Here is a 25,195-nt window from a genome sequence, read left to right on the forward strand (position 1 = left end):
CTGCTATGTTTCTAGAGGAACAATTTGTTCTCAAAGGAACTAGAAGTAAAACGATGGAAATTAATGAGATTAATGATGAACCACAAATAAGCACTCGACAAGTTGACAACCCTGTTCCTGAACCCCTAGCTCCACGTAGATCTGAACGGGTTAGTAAGCCACCTAAGAGGTATGGCTTAGACAATGACTTTGAGGAATTGTACCTTCTAGGTGACAATGACACAAATGAAGACCCTAGAGACTACACTGAAGCAATGTCTGACATTGATTCAAAGAGATGGCAAGAGGCCATGAAATCCGAGATGGATTCCATGTATCAAAATCAGGTCTGGACTCTTGTAGACCCTCCAGAAGGTATAGTACCTGTTGGAAACAAATGGGTCTTCAAGAGGAAGATAGGCATTGATGGGAACGTGGAGACTTATAAGGCTAAACTAGTAGCCAAGGGTTACAGGCAACGAGAAGGGATTGACTATGAAGAAACCTTCTCTCCTGTAGCCATGATTAAGTCCATTCGGATTTTGCTTGCTATAGCTGCGTACCATGATTATGAGATATGGCAAATGGACGTGAAGACGGCCTTTCTGAACGACTACCTAGAGGAAGAGCTCTATATGACTCAACCCGAAGGTTTCGTGTCCAAGTCTGAAAAGACTAAGGTATGCAAGCTTCAAAGGTCCATTTATGGACTTAAGCAAGCCTCCAGGAGCTGGAACATTCGTTTCAATACTGAAATCAAAACGTTTGGTTTTACTCAAAACGAAGACGACAATTGTGTTTATCAAAAAGTCGTTGGGGATGCAGTTGTATTCCTAGTGTTATATGTAGATGACATATTACTATTCGGGAATGACACTGCAGTACTTTCTTCTGTAAAAGTGTGGTTGTCCAAAACCTTCCACATGAATGATTTGGGACATGCATCTGGACATGCATCTTATGTACTTGGGATAAAGCTCTATCGTGATAGATGCAGAAAATTAATTGGATTGTCCCAATCTATGTACATTGATAAGGTGCTAAGTAGGTTCCAGATGGAACAATCTAGGAAAGGTTTTCTTCCTGTGAGACATGGAATTCACCTTTCTAAGTCCATGGAACCTAAGATTTTTGAAGAGATACGGCAAATGAGAGCTATTCCTTATGCTTCCGCTATAGGAAGTCTCATGTATGCCATGATATGCACAAGACCTGATATCGCATATGCTGTGAGCATTACTAGTCGATATCAATCTAACCCAGGATCAGAACACTGGACAGCTGTCAAGACGGTCCTTAAGTACTTAAGAAGAACTAAGGACATGTTCCTCGTTTATGGAGGAGCGACAGAGTTACGAGTGGAAGCCTATACAGACGCAGATTTCCAATCTGACGTTGATGATAGAAGTTCCAACTCTGGATATGTATTCACTCTAAATGGTGGGGCTGTCAATTGGAAAAGCAAGAAACAAAGTGTAATTGCTAATTCCACGACAGAGGCTGAATATGTCGCTGCAGCTGAAGCCGGCAAAGAAGCGTTCTGGATGAAGAAGTTCATTACTGAACTTGGAGTGGTTCCAACCATTACATCACCAGTAACTTTGTACTGTGATAATAGTGGGGCGATAGCTCAAGCCAAGGAACCCAGGGCACATCAAAAGAACAAGCATTTTGACAGGCGCTTTAATATCATTAGAAGATATGCTGCCGAGGGGAAAGTCAACATCCTCAAAGTTGCCTCAGCCGATAATGTAGCAGATCCACTAATAAAGCCAATGTCTCAAATCCAACTTGACCGCCATATGGAAAGGATGGGTATTAGATACATGGGAGGATGGCTTTCAGTGCAAGTGGGAGATTGTTGGAAGTATGCCCACAAAGCCACTCATTTGATGTAATAGCTTTTGGAATACTTAATGTATTAAACTATTAAATGTTTAATGAAGGGCAAAGGTTATTGTTAATCACTATTTATTGTATCATGTGTTTAAGCAATAAGGGAATCCAAGGAATGTATTTGATCTAAGAGAGAAGTGATTTAAGTAAGTTAGATTAACGAGGCCTTTCTCTTATGTTCATTCCTAAAACGTTCCTAGCCATAGGATTGCCAATTGGGCATTGACAATCCGCTAAGGTTAGTATGTGTTATGTCAACTCAAGCGCGAGTATGACTAGTCTCAAGTCATTTAGTGTTTGACACTAAGAAAAACACATAGGTGCTCGAAAGAGTAATCGAGTACGCTGAACAACGATCAAAAGAGAGTTCGAACATACATGTCATGTAAGAACTCGTAAGTTGCAATATGCAAAGTAGTCCTTTGACCTGAGGCATCATAGATGTCTAATGGTTAGGTCCTTGATCTTTGATCATGTCAAAGGCATTCCATTGAGAGTGTCCACAATATTGTTGGGGTCAAGCTATCTAGTCATGTAGGCATATGAATGCACAACAAAGGATCTCTAACCTTCCATGGTGGAAGGAGAATACTCTAAGATATGATTTGAGAGTCATTGGCCAAAGCATATGAATATAACTTAGGAAATTTGTTCCAAATCATATTCAATTGAATCATATAGAGAAGTATCACATTGGATAGTAGACATGAAACAAACTATCATTCAAACAATGTGATTAGGAGTATTGTATTAGAGAATGACCGTATTGCGTTGTAGTTGTAACTGGATAGGTTCTCCAACCAATTCTACTTAGCTTGGGTAACCATGACATGCTGCTAGGTGTCACTCATGGTTTGTGGAAGCCCTGAAGATTAACAAACACTAATCTTAATCAAAGGGAGAATTGAAATATAGTTTCAATTCATAATCGATCGTTAAGAGCAACAATCACCCACTGCCTCGCTAATTGGAACCTAATGGATCGTACACCGAGTAAGGATGAAAGTGAAGAAATATAAATGAAATGGATATGCAATTAAATGGTTTAATTGAAAAATGGTCAAGATTAATTAATTCGTTAATTAATTTAACGAAAGGTTCGTATTGGGCTTTTAAGTTGGTTTTGGGTTTTGGGGCCCAAAAGTGTTTTGGTCCACAAGGCCCATTATGTTCAAGTTGTATGACAACTAAAACAAAATGGGCAATAAGCCCAATCATTTAAGTAAGGCCGGCCATAAGGGTGATGGTTGCAAACTTGGATTAATTACAAGTTTGCCACTCACTTGAAATGAAGTATAAAATCAACTTTATAGCCTTATTTCTCATTAGGGTTTTCTTGAGGCAAAGAGGTGAAACACTTTCTCTCTTTTTCTCTACAAGGAGGCTGGCCACTTAGAGATGATTTAGCTAGCAATATTTTCTTCTCTAAGTCATCCATTTCATCTTCACACCTCATCCTTGGTGTGGAGACTTAGAGACACCAAACCTTTGGTGTTTTTGGAGATCCTTTCCTTACATCCTCAAGGAGCAAAGGAGCACAAAAAGGGAAGGAAATCACAAGGAAGATCCAAGGAACTAGGAGGTGACTTGAAGGCCCTCCACTTGGGTGAATCCCTTGTGTAAACAAGGATGAGCTTCAAGGGTAATAAATCTCTAAATCTTACCTTCTCTTTAATGTTGTTAAAGGGTCTTATGGTTCACCATTCACTAGGCTTTGAAAGTCATGGGTTTTAGAATTGTTTTTGAATGCATGCCTACTTTAATGTGTTAATAGTTTGCATATGTGTTCAAATATTCTCACATGTTCTAAGCTAGGACAAAATTTTTCCTTCAGGTGGCCCATATCACTTTTTAATAAAATGAACACATTTCCTTTTTAGCCTCACACACACATGTTTAATTTAGACTGATGCTTTTGTTTGATTTATTCAATTTGACTGCAAAAATAATAAGGAGCATATAAGAGACTATAAGAAATGTGCGAAAATCAGCTTCCTTTTGTGAGTTTTTAATTACTATAACGAATCTAAAATTTGCAAAAGAAAAGAAATGGGACTTGGCCCCAAACCAAACCGGCCCAAATTAGATTGGTTTGATTTTTTTAATGACTTTTGTTAAAATTAAATCGAATAAACTTTTAATTGTTCTTTGGATTGATTTTTTCTTTTTTTCTTCTTTCAAATAAATGATATTATCTTCACTAAAGGATTGGGAAGTAGGCTAAAACCTCACAATGGACTATGAATAATGTGGTTCAAATTTGTCTTTAACGAGAATTGAACATAAGACCTCACTTACAAGTGAAGAAGAACATCACTAGACTGTAGTACTAAGTGTCTTACTATTCCTTCAAGTGTCATTCTTTGGATTGAATTAGAACAAAAGCGACAACATGAAGAGTCTTACTATTCCTTTTTAGACTTGACGCCACCCAATTACGCATATCTCTGAAGCTTACTTAACCTAAACATATTTAGATTCCGATAAATATTGAAAAATCACTGAAGTGACACTATAAAACTTGGGGAACACTACGAAAGAATATGAAGCACATGAACAAAAAAAAATTCAATTATTTTAGCTATTGGATTGAAATTTGAGCCATTAGATGATTTATTTTATTTTTTTTTTACCTTTGGATTTGATTATATTAGATATTAGCCATTGGATTCAATGAATTATAAATATAAAACTAAAAAAATACACATATACGATGGGCCAGCCTACTAACTCGGGTGGAATCTTGGCCTCAATTTGCCCCAGAAAAGAGTTTTTAGTTAAAACTCATATTTGGCCCAAGGGTTGAAGCAAGGTGGGATGAGTTTAGAACCTAAATTTGAGTTTTATTCTAAAGGTTGGAGTAGGTCATATGACCACTAAAGATTCCTAAACCCTATTTTATATTCAGATTGTCCCCAGTTTGCCCACTATTTTTGGCATGTCCATGACAACAAGGCTCCCTCTTTTTAATTCTTCTTTGAATCGAATAAATGATGTAATTAAGTAATCACTTAACTCTAACTTTGCAATTTTCTTTGGACAAAATACAATGAATTAGCTTATATCATTTTTTTTGTTTATATTTTCTTTAATGGGGTGAGATTGTTTACTGTTGAAGGATTTGTATTTTTATATGAGTTTTTGTTATTATAGTCTATCCTTATATTTCTTCAAGATTGACCCTCTTTGAGATAATTTATGACTCTGCCACTGTGTTTATTTACAATGAATTTAGCTATGTGTTGCTACCAAATAGCTACTTACAAGCAAATATTTCAACAACTTTTTAATAAGATTGTGATACAATTATGGTGGCCCGTATCACTTTTTAATAAAATGAACACATTTCCTTTTTAACCTCATACACACATGTTTAATTTAAACTGATATTTTTGTTTGATTTATTCAATTGGATGGCAAAAATAATAAAGAGCGTGTAAGAGACTATAAAAAATGTGCGAAAATCATATTCCTTCTGTGAGTTTTTAATTACTATAACAAATCTAAAATTTGCAAAAGAAAAGAAATTAGACTTGGCCTCAAACCAAACCGGCCCAAATTAGAGTGGTTTGATTTCTTTAATGACTTTTGTTAAAATTAAATCGAATAAACTTTTAATTGTTCTTTGGATTGATTTTTTTTTTTCTTTCAAACAAATAATATTATCCTCACTAAAGGATGGGAAAGTGAGCTAAAACCTCACAATGGACTACCAATAATATGGTTCAAATTTGCCTTTAATGAAATCGAACCTAAAACCTCTCACTTACAAGTGAAGAAGAATACCACTAAACCGTAATACTAAGTATCTTACCATTCCATCAAGTGTCATTCTTTGGATTGAATTAGAACAAAAGCGACAACGTGAAGTGTCTTACTATTCCTTCTAGCGTCTTTCTACTCTCCATTTATTTACTATTCCCTCGCCATGACCTCTCCCGCATCCTTATCAGTCGGAAGGCAGTGGAGGACAGCCCACAACCAAGGGAGCAATTCCGTCGAGAATCCCTAAAGCCATCACCTGCACAAGTTGGACTTATTTTCATCATAAGTTTAAACATTTTAAACTGGAAATATAGGCAGGCATGTAACAAAATTTCATTCGTATGGAATGCTCATGGGGTTCGTTCAATTAGTAATATGTTTGGTTCGGGGGAATATCAGCCACCTATGAATACAAAACAACCAAAACAAATCTCAAAACTTGCATCACTCACTCATGTCCTCAATTCCTTCAAAATCACTAACACCATCAAGGGCGCCATCGGATTCCTCTTCCTCTTCATTCTCTTGATCAGTTTCCATGGCTTCCTCAGATCCCTCTCCATCACTTGTATCGGACTCATAAATAAATGGAGTGATTGTCTCGTTCTCATTGATGCGAAAATTAACTTAACACACAAATTAAACCCTCTTTTGACAATTGTAGTATATGTATAAGTAGGGATCGTTCTAAACTGGGGATTAGGAGGGTTTGCTAAAACCTTTAAATTGACTCAAAAACATAAAATCAAAGTTAAAAACGTTTGAATAGACTCAAAGGACTCAGAACAGGTTAACAAGACTCAAAACAACTTAAAAACACTCAAAACTGCCTAAAAACACCAACTAGGCAGTTTCTGACTCTAAAAACAACTTTGGACGAATTTAGGGTTTTGGCTTGACTCAAAACACTAAAAAACACAAACAAAACAGATTTTGAACACTTCAAGACAAGAAAGTAAAGATGGGGTTTGTTTTGGATGAATTTAAAATAACAAAATGGATTGCAACTTAAAAACAGATTAAGAAACGATTTTGGGAAATTAGATGGATGATAGGCTAGCTAGAAGCTCTTTATCCACACATGACATGTATGCAAACGAATTAATTTCCAGTTACTCCTTCATTGAATTATGAACGACAATGCTTCAAATTAACCATGACATCACTAGTTAACCCTCAGATTTTCCTTGTATTATTGGATTGGATGACATCATTCGACAACCCAAAGCATTCTTCAAAAGTTCCCTACATGACATCATAATAGAGATACCATCAAAAATCATTACGTTCAATGAAAATTATAAACATTGACAAAGCACTTGTAACTATGACATCATGTCACTCATGCTAGGAATTAAACTTAACACGATCGTGACCAGCGACCTTCACTATATATGAATATAAGTTTGTAATGATTATGTGAAACTTCCTTATACTCTAGCACCAGATTTATGCATGCCAATTAAGTGTCGACCCTCAACCAACAAACACAAATAAGTTACCAATCAAACAGTTAAACCAATTGCATTCACGATTCAATAATTCATAACTGGAATTTATCAACTCATATTGCACACATAATCATGGCTTTGAAATTACCCCTAGCCAAGAGGGGTAGTTCCTCATGTTCGCAAAATAAAGATACATAAACTTAAACATTGAAAACAAAAGATAGATTACACCTAAGAATGATCCAGCAATCCAAACTTGAATAGCAAGCATTCCAAGGGTCCTCATTCTTCTCTTTGTTGCGGCACAAGGTTTAGGGTAAGGTTAAGGTGGTGATTTATATGGAAGAATGGCTAAGAAGATGAATGGATGTGTATGGATGAAGGTTGGTTGCGGCAAGGAGTGTTTGAATGTGTTTAGGGTATGATGAATGGTGGTGAATGGTGTGAGTAGTGTAGAATGGTCCACGGGTGATAGAGGATGGATCAGTAGATAAGTAGATGGAATGGCTGATTTATGGTGAAGGGTGGATAGGTGGTCTTGCGGCAGAAAGTGTTTTATTTATAAGGATGAGAAAGTCCTAACCCTAATTAATTTTGGGAAACATAATTTCAGCCCAAATCCACAAGGAAAAGGAGTAGTTAAGGTCAGAATCCAAAAGGAAAAGGAATGTGGGGTGCGGCAAAGCAAGGGAGAAAGGGAAAGAGGGTACACGGCAAGGACTTTGACTTTCTAGAAAGAATTGGTGCGGCTCCCTTGTTTGAATGGGAGAATCAGATACTTAAGTGTCCTAAAATATTTAGAACACCTCTTTGAAGCTGGAACATAGGTGAATTAGGATTAGGAAAGGTTAGGACCAAATAAGGTAACTTGGCTAACATTCCTTCTTTATTGATTGCATCTTTAACTTCCTTTTCTTTGAATTAATTTCTTCATAACTTCAGCATAATCCTAGCCTCTTTTGGTCTTCAATTTCGTCCATCCTCTTGCTCCATGCATGTGATATTCATTCCAAGCCCAAAACTGCTCCAAAAGGCACCAAAATGCACTTTCTTGCCATTTTAGCCCTTTAAACCTACAAACACACGAAAATAGCTTGAAATACTAAATTAACTAAGAAATAACAACATAAAGACACAAGAACAAGCTAACTAAGTCGCCCAAATATGCTCCTATCACTCATCAACATCATCAATTACCAAAAGCTTGCATTAACTAGGTATTGAAGAATATTTCACTTGCCATAAATTTCACTAACACTGGCACCCTTACCCCTGTATAATGCACGTCTAAGACACTCGATAGCTGAAGAGCCGACTGGAAAGTTGAAACTCTGGACTCAATGAGCTACATAGTCAATAAAAAATTCAATGAAAGGAAAAGAACTACCAGGATTTCTTACGACAAAGAGATAAAACAATTCCTACTTGCAACTATCTCTTAAACAAATGAGGAAATGAAAATTCCAAAAACTAACTAGTGATACAAGTAGCGCATGAACATGTTGCTCCCGCAGGTTTAAATTTTATATTCTATGGAGTAATTCTAAAATTCTAGATGGCTCTTTCTTGAACGAAAATTTTACTTTGGGATACGGGATATCATCTTATATTAAAAGTTTCTTACTTAATATAAGGAGTTCAAGACACTCAAAGAAGATTCTTGGGATACTATGCCACTTGCGAGTTGAAGAAGTAAACTTCTAAGCCATGGAAGTGCACATGCCAAAATTGCACCCCTAGAGTAAAAATAAAGCATACAAATCCGTTAGGTATACCACAAGAGCATCCAGCATATAAAGCATATATACCACAAGAGCATCCAGCATATAAAGCATACCGCTAGATATCTTTCCTTGACTAAATGATAGAAATGAGAGATTGTAAGAGCTTCAAAACACCAGATGGATTCAACTGTGAGATGGATTTTGCAATGACCTAAACCACCAGTTGTATCATCCACATTAACACTTATCTTCATGCATAAGTATTCTATAACCAATATGAACTACGAGAGCTACAACCTTCTCATCTTGGGTGTATAAGCAATCTAATAAAAGGGCACAGTCATTGGCATGTAGTGCTTTCTTGAGTAAAACATGAATTGAGTCTGCACTTAGAGGCTTTGGATCGGGAGAAGATTCTTCTTTATCATGGCTCTCTGGTCTAGCATTGTCTAATAAATTTAAACTTCCAAGTTTTTCTCCCATGGTTGGTTCATTCAAGTCATCATCAACAAGAACTCCATCTGCAGCCTCCACATGACCTAGATGAATTAGGGTACACATATCAACATACCAAATGCTCAAGACGTATTTTGTTCACAAACCACTGTTTTTCTAACTAAATTAAATAATTTGAAACAACTATGAAAGCATGTAATCAAATAATTATGCTATTGTAATTTGAATTTCAATAGTACACAAACAGGAGTATCCTTTCGTATTTCTACTTTGTTTTATCCCCATCTTGAACGTGATGCGGTTGAGGACAGAAACAGTATTTCCAAATCTCAAAGTGTGCTTCTTGTTCTCAAGCATAGGAAAGTCTTACCAATTTCAAGGATGTCTTTGACAGTTGGAGGATTCGAATCAGGTGCTGTAGCACGCTTATTACTGCCCTTTTTAGACTTGATTGGCAAATCTTCTGGTTCTAATTTCAAATCACGAACATCAGTGAGAAAATCATAGAAAGTTTGAGTTAGAATCTCTTGAACAGAGAATTACTCGAGAAGTGCTTCCATAGTAGCTGATAATCATCATACAAAACAAAATCAACTTTGAAATCATTCAGAGTTGATCGTCCTACGTACTAAACAATCAATCCAATAACCCTTTAATAACAAGTACATTAACTAATACACGAGAAAAAAGAAACACTTGTTCAGCTGCTTAAAAAAGATCGGTTCCAATGAAAAAGTCAAGATTTTTGACACCACCCAATTACGCATATCTTCGAAGCTAACTTAAACATTCAGATATATGTGATGGTATAAATTTCACTAAACTAACCAAGAAACATGAATTAATAATTTGAGTTTAGACTTTTAAGGTAGGTTCATTCATTCAAAACACCGTTAACAAAGATATCATTTGCAGCCTCCCTAGAAACTAGATGGATTAGGGTACATGTATCCCCAAACCAAATGCTCAAATATCTCTCAGATGGAGTTCCTAGTTCTGTGTCATGTACATGAACATTACCAATGTCAACCATGCCATTATCTTTAACCATGTCTTTTGCACGTGCCTTGCTTCCCTTTTTACTCTTCATTGCCGGAGCTTCAGCTTCTAGATCTTATCCCAAATCATGAAATTACCAAGTTTAGGTTAGAATCTGTAATCACTGATTCAGAGTAACAAGGTCTACTGCAAGATGATAGAACCTACCCTTTAAAGGACGAAACCCTCCACGTGTTGATGATCGCTGCACGTTTTCTTTTCCATTTGTTTTGGTTTTTTTTTTCTTGGCTTTCACTTCTCTGTTTGTCATTTTCCGCTTTCTTTCTTCCGTTTTCAGCTTTAGTTTTCTCTCGACTCTCTGCGTCGTCGTGTCTTTCTTGCAAATTGTTAACGGAGCAGGTTGTGTTGTTGGGAATTATAGGTACAAGTTTGTTCTGTTGTAAATTGGTTTCATGTTGAAATTTGTTTTCTTTCTTATTTTGGGTGTTCATTTTGTAGTCTGGGGTTTTATATCTGTCTGTCTAACCCCTTTTTGTTTTCAGTTTCAGCAAATTCAGCTTTCGTGGGTTTTGTTGCTGGGTAATTAAGGCATTAAGGGTGTAAGTTTGTTTTCTTCTTTGCTTCAGTCTTGATACAATCTTTTGGCATTTTTATATGTTTTGGTTGTGACTTTGGAATTATGAATAAGTTATGTCTTGAGTTTTTTTTTTTTTTTTTTTTTTTTTTTTTTTTTTTTTTTATCATTTTGGGATTTAATTTTATAGTCTTGGATTTTGTGTGTGGGTGTTTGATAAATTTTTCTTTTGAAATTAAGAAATTTCAGGTTTTTACAGCTTTAGAACTTTTGTTTGCAACTTTGGAAGACGTCTTTGTTAAAGGTGATAATTTTGGCTACTAGCGTTTGCGTGTTGTTATAGAGTTGAGTTGAATTTATATTTTCTTCTAAGAGTTAATGTTATATATGGTCTCTCTCTTGGTTATTTTATTCATTTTATTTGGCTTTTCGGTATTATACCGTCTGTTTTGTTAGTAGGAAGGTGTGTGAAAAGGGCATGTATATTTCACCTGTGGATTTGGTTTTTTTAGCTGTAGTCTTGGTTACTATTATTAGTAGACTAGCGGGTAAAAACTCAACCTTTTCCTCTCTATGAATGTTGATTCCTGTTTATTCAACTTAGATTAATTCCTTTTTATTTTCAAGCTTTGAATGTTGTAAACTATTTCATTTTTAAAAGTGTGAATATCAGAATACATGGGCCCATTTTCTTCAAAAATTTAAATTATCAAATGATGTCTCATGATGAATCCGGCCAAATGTAACATTCTCATTCCCTTTTTCCAACATTTAGAATGAAATTATTTTAGCATGAATATTACCGTTCTTCATTCTAGGTTTGATTCATTTAGTATTAAAGCTGATGCAAGGATTAATATCTCAATGTACCACGCAGCTATTGCCACAGTTGTCATAATTGCAGAGATTCTCAAAAACAATAGATTCGCTGTTGACAAAAGTAAGACATCTATTTTTATTTTCCACCTTTCAAAATGAACCATCAAATGATTAAGTTTACTTATATACTGCAACTTGAATACAGAAGTTATAACATCAGTTGTTGACATAAAGGATGACTCTAGCGAGAGACCAATCCAAAGAGCCAAGGTATGCCAATGTGATATTCTAATATCAAATAAATAGTCATTTGTCCTCAATATGCAGAATGTGCTGGAAATCATTCTAAAATGTCTTTAGGTTTCTCTAAAAAACTAAGTAAGATGTTCATGGTTAACATCTCTGTCTTCTCTCTCTAATTAAACTCTTCTCCAAGGCTTACTCCTTTTTCGGCTCTCTGATTAATCATTTTTATTGAAACTTTAATTCAGCTACAGAACCTTTCTCTCTCTATCCATATATCTATCTATCACTTTTCTTTCTGCCAATTTCTTTGTAGAATTTAATCCTCAAATTGCGATCTGAAATTATAAGAAATGGGTGTTTTCTTTATCTGTCAGTTAAATTGAAGTTACTTAATTGTTTGGGACTAATGCTTTTTCTTTTGGGATTATTTTCTTCTGGTTGTAGTTGTTTCTGAAGAGAAGAAGAGAAAGCTTTGGTTTCAGTAAAACGGTACTGACTTTCTTACCTTTTTAATAATTTTTATCTTCCGGGATTTGATTTAGATCTTTCTTATTCCCCACTTTTGTTTTACATTTCAAAATCTGTGGGGATTTTCCTTTTTTTTCTTGTATTTATTTTTCTTGAATCACATTGTATTTCAATACATTTTAAACGCTTTCTCTACATTCTTAATTTTTTTTCCTTCTATTTATTTTTCTTGAATCACATTGTATTTCAATACATTTTAAACGCTTTCTCTACATTCTTAATTTTTTTTCCTTCTATTATATTGTGTCTTGTTCTTTCAATTAGTTTTTACGTTATTTTTGTGTAGATTGGTCTGGTTTTCATGTTAAACTTGTGATTTTTATTTGATTGAAATGTAAATGTTCCCGTTTGTTATTGCTCTTGATCTTTCAATTTTTTTTTTTCAAATTAGTTGAGTTGGTGTTCTTATGTGGTATACAAATTTGGGTTTAGATATGTAACTGTATAGAGTGGGTATACCTTCATAAAAATATGGCTATTTTTATTGTCAGTGATGGAAGATTTTGGTAACTAAGAAAATAGCAATTGGAAGAAGGGTTTGTTTTTTTGCACACAGTAGTAGTTTGCCTTACTCCATGACTAATAAATTCCTTTGTTGCTGAATATTCCAATTGTGAGTGCAAACTTTATAAGTTTTTGACAAGTATTTTGATACGATGATGTTCAAGTTTTTCTTTCTCAGTGTTTTAATTGTAATATGACGTTTATATCCATATTTTTCGTTTTGTTAGCTACGTTATGGTGTTCTAGACATGCCTATTTAATCTTGAATATATCTTGGATGAAAATGATGTCAGGGCTTAATGAAATTTGATAGGATCCAAAGACAATAAACTTTTACTCTAATGCTATTAATCAAAAGAGAGGAACAATTGATTTTATAACTGTGTGTGTTTTTGTTTTACCATAATTATTTCATAGCTGTTCTCAGTCAAAATCACAATTTAGTTATCGTTTCTCTATCTATTTATAATATAGATAAAAAATGGATATTATGGCGTGGTTACAGAATTTGTATTTCGTTTGTATAGATTAAATGGAAGACGAAGGTCCAACTCCACTTGACCAATTAGTGGCATATAAAAAGGTTGTTTAAATTAAAGTGCGTGTTTGTAGAATATGGAAACCAAAGTATCCAGGCATGGATGATAAATATACAGCATATTGGTTGAAGAAAAGGTTAGTGATCATTTTTTTTGTAAAATTAGTTTATACACATTTGATCTTCTATGTTAAGGATTAGTTATTTGTTTTAATGCACACGACATGATTTTTATACTCTCTGTAGTAAAGATTGTATACAATTGATCTCTAAACTCTTTATTCTTCAATTTTATGTTGTCAAATGATACATTCGATTTCGAGTTTACTCTGTGTAATGCACAATTTTTTTTTACACGTATCCATCTCCTTTAAACTGTTAGTTACACCTGTTAATTTACTGTTGCTATTTACTATCCATGTTGTTCAGTATCTTTCATTTGCACCTATTTTCATGTTATTTCAACATAAAAGTTAGGGCCATTTACTTTATTTTTTTCATGCATTAAGGCCATTTACTTATCCTCAGTGTTTTGAATGTTTTTTTTTTCTTATTTTTTTATCTCTTTCATTGTCAAGCAACAAGCCATCAAACCATTATTTGATGAAATGGATTATGAAATAATAGCTCCAATCCTCCATTTTCTACTTAATATTTATCTTAGTCTTTGCTTATTTATATGTTTAAAACATAATCTATAGTTAAATTTTCACTCCCGCAACAATGTGCGGGTAAAATTTACTAGAAAAATCGAAACCGAAACTGACCAGGCCGTTTCACTTGGGTTTTTGGTTCGAATTTTTTGGTTTTAGTCAACTCAGTTTTCTTTAGGTTTTTTGCCTCGGTTTTTCAATTTTTTTCCCGACCCCTCAAACTAGCTTAAACATTAACCCAGTAGACTTCGAAGTTTTCAGGTACTTTGTGTTCCGATCTTTATCGCTCCAAAACTATCATTTTCGTCTTGGCACAAAAAGCAACTAAACATTTTTTTACACATAACCAGTTTCTCTAAAATCTACTGACAATGGAATTTGCAGCTTTTACTAGTCGGTGAAATGGATGGTTAAGCTATCTACAACAATAGCAAGTCTACAAAACGCATATCACGCGCTTTGCTTTCAACATCTTCTTTCGAAACTTGATAATTTAGGAGTGGCGCCAGTGGCTGCTTCGGCTGGTTCCGAGGCAGATCGGTCGGCAGAGATGGGTGTAGAACCTTGTTTTCCATATGTTGATTTTCAATACTCTTCACCTGGATTTTCCAGATGTACTGAGTCCGTGAGTCTGGTAGATCTAATTGTGTTGCTAAGCAAGTTATGGCTAATCTCTCTTTGGAGCCTAAACTGAGCTGTAAGGTTACGCTTCTGGAATCCACTAGGCGAATTAGATCTGTTCTTGTTTTTAAAGCTATGAGGAAATTTTGCCATCCTTGGAGTGGTGTTTTACCATCCCGATTTAATAAGGATTCTACTATCCTAAAAGGTCATCTCTTCAACTAGTATTAATACATCCTTCTAGGGGTCATCTCTAGTAACGCAATCACTGCACACTTGGTTTCTTGCATAGTGCTTGAGTCTCAACATTGCTTACCAACTTGAATGTTCTTTGACCGGCACACACCCCCCTCGGTCTTTGGCTTACAGTTGTGGGTTCTCTTATACGTAAACGAGTTTGAGCATCTCTAGCCTTTACAGCGGTGCACAAATTTGGTTCCAACACGCATTGTTTTCCATCATGGTTTTCCCGACGAAACCCAAACCCAGTTACTGGGCTTCAACCTCAACCCCAACTCTCGCCCTTTGTTTGGGCATGTTGCTCCCTCGGACCAAAACCATCTAATGCCGAGATGCTTTTTCAAATAACCCAAGCTTGGATTTGGGCTTCTCTTTTTTTACCTTGGCCAACAACCCAGCCTTTGTAGAGGTTGCCCACATTCAACCCGCACCTAATTTTGGGCCTGCTTTTATTTACTAGTATGCAGTCGACATCAAATCACATGTGGGCATAGAAGAAAAAAATTATTTTGCTTCTACTGTTGACCCTTGATTGGGCTTGGTCTATTGAATTATTGATCTGTAGTCCACTTTTTATAAATTACGACCCAAAATTTTATTACATTGCTTTTAACCATTGACAACCTTGCAGGTACCCGGAGAAATCGAAATCAAAATCACTACTCATACTGGGTCCCGAAACTTTATTTCATTGTAGTCCTGAAACTACTCACACTGGGTCTCTGAAGCAATCCAAATCACTACACTAGTTGTGTATTGTATATTGTGTTCTTGCAAGTACCCATTTTTTGAAATCGAATATGAAGTTTCGAATTAGTCTTTGAAACCCAAAGTTTTCATCATAAAATAATACACCCATGAAAAATTCAAAGTTATTCATGCAAATTAAACTAAACCATGTCTTAGAACCCAGATGTTCTAACTTTGATGCGTATGGAGGCTTTTTTTACTTCCAATAGCACCAACCATAATCTTGTCCCTCCATTCAATAGATTGCCGAACCTTCACAAATTTAATTTCACCGACACGGAAGTTTTTGACAGAAACTACTATGTGCAGACACAAGACATGAAACTTCACTTGACTATCAAAAAGTTGAGAATCCATTGAAGCCAACAGTGGCGTGGAAGAGTTGAATAAGCCACTATCATGATCTTCATTTAAAGACTTATGCTTGAAGCGTTACAAAAGGAAGTACCTCCCTGAAGAGGACTTCATAGCTCTCTAGCTCACTTTATAGACTGTTCAATCATGAAAGATGATCTTACTTGAAGCAAAACATGTTTGAATCCTTCACGTCCATGAATAGGTACAATTCGAAGTTTATAAAATCCGGTTGAATTTTGGCTGAAGAGGATTTTTTCTTGCCTTTCCATGTCTATAACTTTCTCCTAAAGAAGCAGTGAAAAGAACAAATGTTCACCAAATTCTCAAATCGGATTACTACCACGTTGCGCGCTAAAAAGCACAACTGTGAGAGAGATGTACCTCAGTGATTCGACTTGGAGGTACCAAACAGTATAGACATAGCTTTAGTTGAAATCTACCGGACGGTATAGATCCAGCTTCGACTAGAGTCTAACGAATGGTCTAACCCAACTTTGTTTAGAGCCTACCAATGGTATGCCCTGCCTTGGCAGTGATGTACCAAAGGACACGCTTTGCTTCGACAGAGGTGTACCAAAAATAAGGCTCTACTTTGGCAGACACTTGCTGAATCTACTCATCCAGGTTCAGTTGAAGAGTACAGAACATACCCGTCCAGGTTTGGATGGAACTTTATGAACCCAAGTTTGAGTCTTCTCTCTTTTTCTTTCACCCTTATTAGGGCTTGTTTTACAACGTATAGTAGAATCATGGCTTGCCAAGTTCAATTCTATATTTTATTATTCTTTATCTCTTCACCTTATCACCATGCGAGATAGAATAAACATTTATTGTGTTATATCATCAGGGTAATGATCCATCAACCTGCTAGTTCTTTTTATGAGGCACAGACGGGAGAATTTATCTTGGAAGCGGAAGAACTTTTGAAGCTGCGCGAAATCGTCACAAGGGTTTATGTACAAAGGACAGGCAAACCCTTATGGGTTGTATCCGAAGATATGGAAAGAGATGTTTTTATGTTAGCAACAGAAGCCCAAGCTCATGGAATTGTTGATCTTGTAGCGACTGAATAAAAAAGAAAAAATAACAAAAATTTCAGACGAATTGGTGATTTGAGAGGGTGGCATCATAGCTAGAAGAGTGATGCATAAGACCCAAAACTTCAAGAATAAGGGACAATATTTCGGAACCTCGACCTTGCAAAATCTACTTCTATTTTGATGGAAGAGATCATTGATTATGCACTTGTTTGTGTTTCTAAATGTTGAGAAGTACCATTCCCATAATCAATATGTGAGAATAATTTTGCTCCACCTAACACATTTGGAAGAGTTAAAGTTTGACATGGAAGGGCCATGTTGGCCAAATTCCCTTAGTAAATTCTAGTTTACTTTTTGAACAATATTCTATGTTCTTAGATTCAAGTTTGGTGATTGTTTCAGTTCTGGATAATGTTATGGATTGTTCTTAAATATGAGTTTGATTGAATCATGTTTCTTATGCATTTCACCAAATTTAATTAACATGTCATTAGGTAATAATGAAAGTTACTTGTCTGGATGAATGTGTTACTACACACACTAACTTCATTCATAAATCACCCATCTAACAACGAATTCAGGTCTATCCAACTTGATTCAGGGCATTGGCACTCCTGGTTGTATGAAGGGTACTAAATTACCATTAAAGAGGTGTTATATTCTCCACGTTCCAGAGGAGCGTCATTGAGTCTTAAGGATCACATATGAAACCACTGAAGAAAATAGAGTGGAATATCTTCGCACCACCTCCAAAATAGGAAGCCCGGAGCTATGTTTTGGGGCTAATGGGCTACCTCTCAACTAAGATATGCCTCATGTGACTGACCTGGAGCCAAGTGATTTGACCAATATATTTACTTTGCATGGCAGTTTGGGACATTTAGGTCGAAATATGATACCATGTACTACACGACGCATTGCCTTACCTGTTGTAAGGATTTTGTGCCTACAAGCACACTTATAAAGCCTTCTCATTGGAAAATTAGATTTCTATATCAAACCTCGTAAATATACTAAATGACCCTCTTTTCGTAGTGGATTCAAGGAATAATGATGGACCAATCAACCCAAAATTTGGATCATGTAAATACTTATATTTTTGGTTGATGTATCGACAATTTGGCCACATGTTTGTCCACACACATTGCTACCAACCTCTAGGCTAGTTTTACCTTAAAGGCTCACCAACCGACTGTTGGAAATGTGCCCTAAAACCAATCATATGATGATACTTTACGGACATTTCAAATGTTAAACTAATCTAGTTTAACATATAAAGGGCAAAGATTATTGTTTGAGCCGTCTCATATAAATGTTATATGCTTAAACGATAAAGTCCAAGGAATATGTGATTGGGAGAATGCAATCTAATGAAGTTAGATTAATGAGACCATTCTTTCGTAGACACATCCTAAATGTTCCTGATCATAGGATTACCAATTGGGCATTGACAGTCCGTTAAGATCAGTACGTACTGTGTCTTCTCTCAGGGAGAGTGACTAGTCTCGAGTCATTGGTGTGTGTGACATCAAGACAAGTACGTAGGTGCTCAATAAGAGAATGAGTTCACTGAACGTGATCAACGAAGAGTTCTTATATTCCATGTCACATGAGAACTCATGGTTGGGATAATGCAAAGTAGTCCTTTGACCTGAGGCATCACAGTTGTCTTGTGGTTAAGTCCTTAATCTTTGATTATGTCTAATTCACCCCCTAGGGGTGTCACGGCATCGTTGGGGTTAAGCCACTTAGCTATGGAGACAAGTAAATGCGCAACAAGGGATCTCTAACCTTCAAACAGTTGAGGGAGAATACTCTATGATATGATTTGGAATCTCTGGCCAGAGTATGAATGAGATTGGGGAATGCGTTCCAAATCACATTCAAGGAAATCATATAAGCAAATGAATCACATTGGATAGTAGACATGAATAAATAAACTATCATACCAAACAATGTGGTCAAGAGTATTAGATTAGAGAAGGATCGTATTGCATTTGTAATCCCGAACTGAATAGGTTCTCTAACCTCTTCTGATTAGCTTGGGTAACCATGACATGCTGCTAGGCGTCAACCATGGTTTGTGGAAGCCCTATACGTGTATAACCACTAAAGGGAGAATTGAAAATTGTTTCAATTCACAATCGATGTAAAATTGTTTTAATCGCCCACTGCCTCGCTAAAAGGAACCTAATGGATCGCACACCGTAAAAGGTAGAGATTGGAGATTAAACGGAAATGAGTAAGAATGATTAAATGGTTTAATCATTTAATTTATGGCAAGGATTAATTAATATGTTAATTAATCAAACGAATAAGTTCGTTAAAGACCTCGGGATAGTTTTGGACCTTAAGGCCCAATGGGCTTCGAACGTCAAGCCCATTGACTTAAGTTGTATGACAACTTAATGAATAAAGATTCACAAAGGCCCAAAAGCCCAAAATTCCCAAGGTAGGCCGGCCATGAAGATGAATTAGGGTTGTTTGGTTATTTAGGTCACTTAAAGAAGTGACTATATAAATGACTTTATAACAAAATATTCAAAAAAATGTGATTAAGGGTTTATTTTGGGTGAAAATGGGTGAGAATTGTCTCTCCATTTTCTCTCTAAAGAGGCCAACACCTTGGAGGGTACATCTAGCAATCCTACTACTCCAAGGTCACTCATTTCTTCTACAATCAAACCTTGGTGAAGAGACTTAGAGGTTCCCTATTTTGGGAACTTGGAGAAACCTATTTTTCCATCCAAATCCATGGATCTAAGAAACAAGGAATGAAGGCCCTATCTCTTTGGGTGATTAGCCTTTGCTTATGCAAAGAGGAATCTACAAAGGTATTTTTCAACTCACTTTGTTTTTGAGTTGATTATTGGTTCACCAATCTACTAGGCTTTGAATTTCATGGTAATGTTTTGTTTTTGAGTGCATACAAGCATGATTCCGCCTTTTAATTGTTAATTGCATGCTATATGATGTTGCTCAAATGAACATGTTTTTCAAAATAAATCCTTCAAGTGGTATCAAGAGCCTAGGTCTAGTAGTTGGTGAATCCTTTTGGGTTTTGTAGTTCATAAGTTTATGATTTAAAAGTTGTAATTGTTACAAGCTTTATTCTTGCTTCTTTGAATGTAAATTTTGTTTGAAAATTTGCCATCTCAAATGTTGTAGATGTAGTTCATATGAGGATGAATATTGGAGCTAAAATTTGGTGCCATGATTTTGGGGATTTTCGGCCAAATCCAAAGGGTGATTTTTTGGGTTCATGTTTGTCTTGTTAAAAATGTTTTAAGGTGACTTTTGGAACCCCTAAGTACCCTAGGATGTTAACACCATTTTGAATGGTGAAAATTTGAGTTTTATGGCTTGAAAACATTCATGGAGCTCTTATGGGTTTTCATGGATGTTCTTCATTGTTCTTGATGTTCTTGCCAAGAACAAAAAGGTTTTGTGTTTTGATTCAAAGTTTTGAATATTTCATAAAGTTTATGTTATATGTTTTTCAAATGATTTATCATGTATTTAAAGTGTTAAATATTTGAATAAATGATGATGGAAACATCAATCATCAAAACATATATTAATTTTATGAAAGTATTTAAAGTGATAAATATTTGAATAAATGATGATGGAAACATCAATCATCAAAACATATATTAATTTTATGAAAGTATTTAAAGTGTTAAATATTTGTATAAATGATGATGGAAACATCAATCATCAAAACATATATTAATTTTATGAAAGGTGAAAGCACTACTTGATTGTTTTTTACAAAACTAATAAATCAAAACACCCACCACTCATTTTTATCCCTAAAAACCGGCCACCCTAATAAAATAGGGTATTTTTGGGGCTTTTATGCAATTACATAAAGTTTTGATACTTTTGTGTATTTGTACTTTGACCCGAAAGTTTACGTTTTGACGTTAAGGCCTAAAAACGCTAAAGGACAAATTGTTTTGCTCCTTTAATGAAGTTTTTGAATTTATTTAAATTTTGGGTTCTAGTTGTATTTACATGAAGTAGTGACTTTTGTGTTTTTACAAAGTGACCCCAAAAGTTTATGTTTTCACAATATGGCCCAAAAAGTTGTGGTTATTGCATGATGGCCCAAATAGGATGAGAACAAAATTGTTTTGTCTCTTTAAATGAGAATTGGATTTTCATTTTGTTTAGCTCCACTTAAATCAATTTTATGGATACAAAAACCAAATGAAAATGTTGCATTCAATTAATTAGTTAAAGCGTTAATTAATTAAAGGATGATTATGAACCTAAGCCTAATATAATTGAGCTATGTGAAAGGCGTTTCAAATTTGTTTGAACCATGGGAATGTGTAGATTAGATTTTGGTTGTAATTTGATTTGATCAAATGTTGTAAAAGGGCATAAGTCCTTCTTTACTTTAAGGTAATTTGTTTTATGCAAATGTTGTAATGAGCATAAGCTCATCCTTTACTTTGAAGTATTTCTTTCTTGCTTTATATGATATGCATGAAAATGAAGTAATTGGGTCCAACGCCCCTAAGACAACACGCCTTAATGTGATTAAACGCGTAACTAAAATCAATCTCCATCCCTAGACCGAGATTCAACACAAGGCTCGTGTTGAATCTAAACAAAGGTTCATAGTCATCCTAAGGCCCTAAGGCAACTATATAGTCCATCAAATGAATGCAAACCTTATGTTAGTAGTAACATATACTCTTGCTTTAAAAACCGTTTTAAAAGCATAGCGGGAGTATTATGTACAACTAAAACAATCATATGGACCAATAGTTGTAATAGGACCAAAATTGTTTTAATAGAGATTAAAATGTATATTGATATATGATGAGACCTAAAACCCTCAACCAACCCAATATTAAGTTGAAAGCGTGAGAGTGCTTTGAACACTCTTTCGTGGCCTTCCACCGTGGTAGGCTCCAATCGTTTATGACTTGTACACCGCCTTCACCCTATAATGGGGAAGTACAAAGTGCATGCTTATACTCAGGAGGAGTCTATACGCATATGATGAGGTGAGTGTAGGCAACGAGTTTAGCCAACATGATATAATTCTGAGGCTATGCTTGAACCCCTACATGAACTAAGCATGGTGGGAATGACTTAACTAAGTGCAATGGAGCCAACATGATATAATTCTGAGGCAATCATTCTCTAGAGGCCAAATAAGATGGGTACTTGCATTAGTTGCAAATGAGTAAGCGTACTCTCTCATTATCATTAACGCTAGCCAACATGATATAATTCTGAGGTGGGCTTGGTAATAGTGAGCCTCCCATAACCTACTAAGAGTTTCATCCAAAACTCTCGAATTCCAATGAGGGATATGGAATTTGCCAAAAATAGTGGGTGATGCTATTTGATTTAAAGACCCGAATCAAATGGCTTAAATTCAATCAATTTATATTCGTTATGTATTTGTTTACCAATATATTTGCAAACGCTATCCAACACTTGACAAATAAAAGCCGAACGTTTAGTTTACGGACTTGGTACTACAAAACCATAGATTGTCTTTAATGGCTTGTAAAAGTACCTAAGTAGTCTCATCCTCACAATCTTCCTATTGATAATGTATCATTAGAAGAATATGTTAGAAAAGGTCTATCATAGAGAGGACAACACTTTTAATGTCATAATTCTTCAATTACAAATTGTTGTATGAAGAAATAAGAGTTGCTTTGAACAACCCTTAGTCAATACAAACACTTAGTGCTTATTTCTTTGTTAATTGAACAAAGAACTTGAGAAGTAAGCACAAGGGCATGGACACTTTATGTGCCATGATTCTTCACTTACAAATTGTTGTATGAAGAAATGAGAGTTGCCTTGTACAACTCTTGAAAGTTTGTAATTATGTTTAGAACATAATGGTTGGTTGACAAAAATAGTCCATTAACATGGACTTATGATGATTTTGAATCATTGAGTGTTGAAGTGTTAAACCACTTAACGAGACGGAAACTAGGCAAGGACTTCACCTTTGTTTCCCTATCCTAATGGTTCACTAAGTTTATGGTAAACTATGTAGTGAACAATAACCACATACTCTCCAAATTGTTTGATGTGTATAACACAATTGAAAAAGGTTTCAAGAGAGATAGTGGGAGTTTAGGGACCATGACTAATGTAGTCAAAGGTGAAAGTCAAATAAAGAAGATAAATAACTCCAAGGGAACAAACTTTCTTTATGAAAGGATGGACATTGGAAGGGGTATTTGCAAGAAATGTCTTGCAAGTGTCAAGAACACACCTTTCGAAGGTGTTGTAAATTGTTCTTGAATAGTTCAAAACAGTTGGTTCTTCTACTTGAATGTATGATTCCGTATTAGTAACTATGTTTTACAAATCGTTGTAAAAGTGTGACTAATAAGAAGTAGAAGATATATGAGAGAAGAAAAGGTGCTTCACATACGGAATGTGAATAAGATATAGATCTCTGCGAAAGCAGATAGTACTTACTTCCTCATATGAACTACCAAAGAAATTGGATTATAGTAATCTAATTGATTGTCTCTATAGTAGAGATGATATGGTAGTGTTAACTGTTTAGAATATAATGATGCTTAAAACCCAAAAGGTTGCAAGGTAGTGACTAATCCCAACTAAATTGTGATACCTCTAAAACATAAGTTACGAGTTGGTGAAACAAGGATGCTTTGGATCGTTAGATCCGGATCCAATACCTTCTTGTTAAAATTGTATAGAGGCGAAATGTTCGAATCTTTATTCTTTTGGAAAGAAGAAAGAATCACAAAGTTGTTGAGGTTAATTCACTTAGATGTTAGTGGCACTTGTCCACAACATAATACTACTCATGTTATATGACATTCACCGAAGATCACTCTCGGTTGGACTATAGTTTATAAACACAAGTCCGAATACTTTGCAAAAGGTTTCAAAGAATTCAAGAAATGTAAATAGATGAGTAAGATATCTAAAGTATTTACCTCCTTAGATTTGATCCAAGGAAAGGTAACACTTTAGATAAGTTTCCTTGAAAGATATCAAGGAAAATAGCATCATAAGATAATGTATTTCTCCATTAGGAGAAGAACGAACTTGAATAAGATTTAGTTCGTTAAATGTTATCTATTACCCATATATAGGATATATACTTCTAAAACAATATGATTGTCAATGAGAAGATCTTCCAATATTTTCATGACTCCATAAGATGTAGTTGGAAAAGAAAGACAAATCTTAAGCATGTTAAAGATTTGGGGTTGTGTGCTAATAAGCAATATTTGTTTGATAACAATCTTGTAGGATATCCTTAAAATAACTTTTGGATATCGCTTCTATAAACCAACTAACAAATGTTGTTTTGTTGGGTAGTTCATTGTAATTCTACAATGTGATTTGCCTAAAAGCAAATGAACGAGAGATAGAACTCAAAGAATGGGTTCTTTGAGAGACAAGATAGTAATCAACAAATATAACAACCTAGTTCCTATACCACAAGCTCCAAGGTAGTCGATAAGAATGAAAATCCTTATGACTACATTGAGTGCATATACGATATATACTCAAGGAAATGGTAAAGTACCATTTGACTCGAAATAATGAAACCTTCAAAGCTAATTGGTAGCTTAAGGTGACTACAATCAAAGAGAATGGTTGACTTTAAGAAACCATTTTTGACGTAGTCTTAGTTTCAATTAATTCGAAGATTGCTAAGCTACAACTAAAATGGTGATTCAATGTTTTGACATAATATGGGTTTCCGAAACCATTATTAAGATAGTCTTGATAATATATGTCCAAAACTATAAATCACAAGACATGTAAGTTGTAGAGATCCATCCATCATGGATCTTAGCAAGTTAGTGGGAGCTATTTGCATTTTATGAGGAAAAAGGATCAAATCGTTTGATTTCTCATTAAGATGTAAATGAATCTTTTGTTTACGAGTTTTACAAAAAATTAGTGGGAGTTAATCATGTTCCTAAAATTTAAGTATATATGATATATTAATTTTGGAAATGAAAAGAATACTTCTTCGTTAAAGTTATGACTTTAATACATTATGGGAGATATAGTCTATAT

At 35.1% G+C, this 25,195-nt stretch overlaps 1 long non-coding RNA gene and 1 pseudogene across 2 annotated transcripts; one reads left to right on the forward strand and one right to left on the reverse strand.

The window, feature by feature from the left end:
• Positions 1-5,987: 5,987 nt before the first annotated feature.
• Positions 5,988-10,443, reverse strand: LOC126593658 (uncharacterized; annotated as a pseudogene).
• Positions 10,444-10,520: 77 nt separating this feature from the next.
• LOC126593659 (uncharacterized) lies at positions 10,521-15,864 on the forward strand. 2 transcript variants are annotated; one of them, XR_007613012.1, is made up of 8 exons: positions 10,521-10,691; positions 10,813-10,869; positions 11,722-11,784; positions 11,869-11,933; positions 12,354-12,398; positions 13,469-13,616; positions 14,517-14,961; positions 15,625-15,864. It is a non-coding gene; the product is annotated as an uncharacterized LOC126593659 (long non-coding RNA). The 2 variants fall into 2 exon arrangements; XR_007613011.1 differs by lacking the exons at positions 14,517-14,961; positions 15,625-15,864 and having other exon boundaries at positions 13,469-13,715.
• The last annotated feature ends 9,331 nt before the right edge of the window (positions 15,865-25,195 follow it).

This window comes from Malus sylvestris, chromosome 12 (assembly GCF_916048215.2).
Source record: "Malus sylvestris chromosome 12, drMalSylv7.2, whole genome shotgun sequence".
NCBI classification, from domain to species: Eukaryota; Viridiplantae; Streptophyta; class Magnoliopsida; order Rosales; family Rosaceae; genus Malus; species Malus sylvestris.